The following is a 3,541-nucleotide window of genomic DNA, read 5'->3' on the forward strand; positions in this document are numbered from 1 at the left end:
ATATATATATATATATATATATATATATATATATATATATATATATATATATATATGGTTATGTATTATTCAATAATTACAGTCTATCAATCCATTATGAAGAAAGAGTCATTTGCTATTTCCTGGTTGTATGAACATGAACTCAGATAGCACCTAGGCTGGTGGTACAGGTCTGTTTGTCCTAGCTTCACAGGATGGAGACAGAAGGATCATATGTTCCAGGGGTGTGTGGACCAACCAGGGCAACTGAAACAAAACAAAATGTAAAAAACAAGGGCTGGAGGTACAGCTAAACACAAGAACCCTACCTGGCTCACAAAGCCCCTGGGTGTGACCCAACAGACACCTAGGCTACATGGCATAGAACTTCTTTGTTCCCAAGCCAGCGGTAAGTAGAGCTCATTTCTGTAGCTGAGTACTAGAGGCAATTACAGAACAATTCAGGTAACTCCAAAGTGGACAAGCACTTGAATATCTAAATATATCCAAATAAAGAAACTGTACAACCGCGCAGTATGTATGAAACTGCAGTGGCACAACCATGCAGGACACTTCCTTAATGGAGCCTGCAGGACCAGCAGCTGCTCTGGGAGTCAGGGGCTAGGTGGGGGAGGGAATGTAGATTTCACCCATAAGCTGCTGCAGACTTGACAAGCACTGTACACATGGGCTGTGCTATATTTATTTTTTAATTATGTTTAGTAACAAACAAATTTAGGTCACTCTAACATCTTTATTTTTAAAAGCTTCACATTTTTCTAGTTGTTGGTTTTTACTATTTTGTCAAATAATACTTGGACTAAAACCCAAACGCACTCTACAGCTCTACAAAAATATCTTTTCTAGATGACCATAGTCGTGCACGAGTGCACTCACAGCACTCAGAAGGCTGGGGCAGGAAGATTGCTGTGAGGTCAGCTAAGCCTAGGATACTTAGAAAAATCACCCATAATATGCCTCAAACAAAAGTAAACCCACTAAAATATTTTGTCTTTACGCATTATGTAAATTTGTTGCTACTTCTAAATTTAAATTTTATTTTTAAACTTTAGAAAATTAAAAATGACATAAACATACACATTAACCAGACCTGTACAAGGTCAGGATCACTGTCTTCTACCTTTTTCTCTGGAAGTTCTTCAGAGGAAAAGACTTGCATGGAGCTGTCGTCGCTCCTACAGTAACAACGCCTGAGTCCAGCTGAGTTGGTCCTAAAGGACCTACCTGGAGCGTTTTCGATATTAAATATTAAATAGGAGCTGCAGATGGAGTTGAACTGTTTGAGTACCTGCCTAGAATGCACAAGACTAGGGGTCCCATCCCCAGCCCCAATATAAAGAGAGTGTGATCGAACGTGCCTGTAATCCCAGCATTCATCAGGAGACGAAGGCAGCATCAGAAAGTCAAGACCATCCTCTATTATATCGAAGGTTTAAAACCAGCCTGGTTACATGAGACCCTGTCTCGTGTGTGTGTGTGTGTGTGTGTGTGTGTGTGTGTGTGTGTGTGTATACACACGCACACGTACACACGTGCACACATGTATCCATTTCCCTGTCTGCATGGGGATTTCCTTGGCCCTGTTCCTTGGGACCAGTAAACCCAACCAAGAGGTACCCCCAAATAAACCTGCCTTTTCTATTCTCAATTCAGCTTGAATCAGCTTATTGTGTCAGCACAGAAAAGTTATCACAAGGGAACCACAGAAAGCCATGCTTGCCCAAGCTGGTGCTGAGGTGTGAAAGGACATGTCCAGGTTGCATAGACGGAAGGTCGGGTAGGACAGGAAGCTGTGTGAGTTAGTCAGCTTTCTTACTCTGTGACTCAGACCTTCAAGGGCAGCTGAAGGCTCCTGGTTTTAGAGGGCTCCCACCCACAGCTAATGGTCCTACATATCTGGACAGAATGTTAGAATGGCCTTTGGCAGAGGTCCTGATTCACCTAATGGTGAACATGAAGGCAGTAGAACAAGAAAAAGCCGCTACTTGACATCCCCTTAATCCCACCCTGTGACATACTTCCTCCAACAAGGCCAAACTTGGCAGTTTTTAGAACCTTCTAAAAATAGCACCATCAACTAGGGACCAGGCATTCCATACAAAAGCCTCAAGGGGACATTCATATTCAAACCTAACACTTTGTTTATGTCAACTCCTCTCCTTATCCTCCCCCAGCATAGCTGGAGAGTCTCTGGATGTACCCCTCCCCCAATCCAGAGAGTGTTCCTCTAACGCACAACGTCTTAACTGGGGTTTTATTGCTGTGAAGAGACACCATGACCAAGGCAATTTTTATAAAGACAAACATTTAATTGGGGCTGCGTGACAGCTTCCGAGGTTCAGTCCATTAGCATCATGGTGGGAAGCATGGCATCATGCAGGCAGACTTGGTGCTGGAGGAGCTAAGAGTTCTCTATAAAGAGTTGATTTGAAGGCAACCAGAAAGAAAGTGTCTTCTGCAGGCAGCCAGGAGACTGGATCACACTGCTTTATTGAGCACAGGACCTCAAATCCCACCTCCACAGCCACACACTTCCTCCAACAAGGCCACACCCACTCCAACAAGGCCACACCCACTCCAACAGGCCACACCCACTCCAACAAGGCCACACCCACTCCAACAAGGCCACACCTACTCCAACAAGGCCACACCCACTCCAACAAGGCCATCCCTCCTAATAGCGCCTCTTCCTATGGACTGAGAGTATTCAAACCACCACACACAAGGTTGTAGGGTGAACTCAGGAGGCCTAGGTTGTATAATCTACATGGGTCCTGGTGATGGTCCACGAAGCTCTGCCTACACAGGTACAACTAACAAATACTAAACACCCCTAAGATTTCCTGCTGCATGCCATCTGTGGCCATGGTCACACTGCCCTTATCTTCATGTCAACTTAAGAGGACCTACACATGAGAGTGACAGAGTGCTGTCTTTCTCTAATAGTCACTTCTTCAGCTCAGGCCTTATGTATCCCATCAGAGGACACACAGGGAGAGAGTATTCTTCAAGTCACCTGGTCTCAGCTCACTGATGTGATCAGACTGCTCTACTGTGGCAGCATGCTGAGGCTCTGAGGCCACCATAGCAAGACCTTTTAGAAGGTGTAAGCCATGTTAATCCTAGCTTCTTGGACTTGGGTTCCGCCCCTACATTAATTTTCCTGTGTCTTCCACACCACTTTCCCTACTATCATCCCACATGTTGTGTTTTGAATAGGAGTAGCCTCTATACTCCTGTGTGTGAATGTTTGGCCCATAGGATGTGGCCTTGTTGGAGTGGGTGTGGCCTTGGGTGTGGCCTTCTTGGAGTGGGTGTGACCTTGTTGGAGGAACTGTGTCACAGTCTCCTGCTTCCCATGGATCAAGATGTAGAACTCTCAGCTCTGTCAGCTCTGTCTTCCAGCACCATGTCTGTCTGGATGACAATGGCTGGAACCTCCGAAACTGTAAGTCAGCCCCAACGTTGTCCTTTATAAGAGTTGCCATGGTCATGTGGTTTCGTTTCTTTTTCTTTCTTTCTTTCTTTCTTTTTTTTTTTT

Source organism: Mus pahari, chromosome 19, assembly GCF_900095145.1.
Source record: "Mus pahari chromosome 19, PAHARI_EIJ_v1.1, whole genome shotgun sequence".
Taxonomy (NCBI): domain Eukaryota; kingdom Metazoa; phylum Chordata; class Mammalia; order Rodentia; family Muridae; genus Mus; species Mus pahari.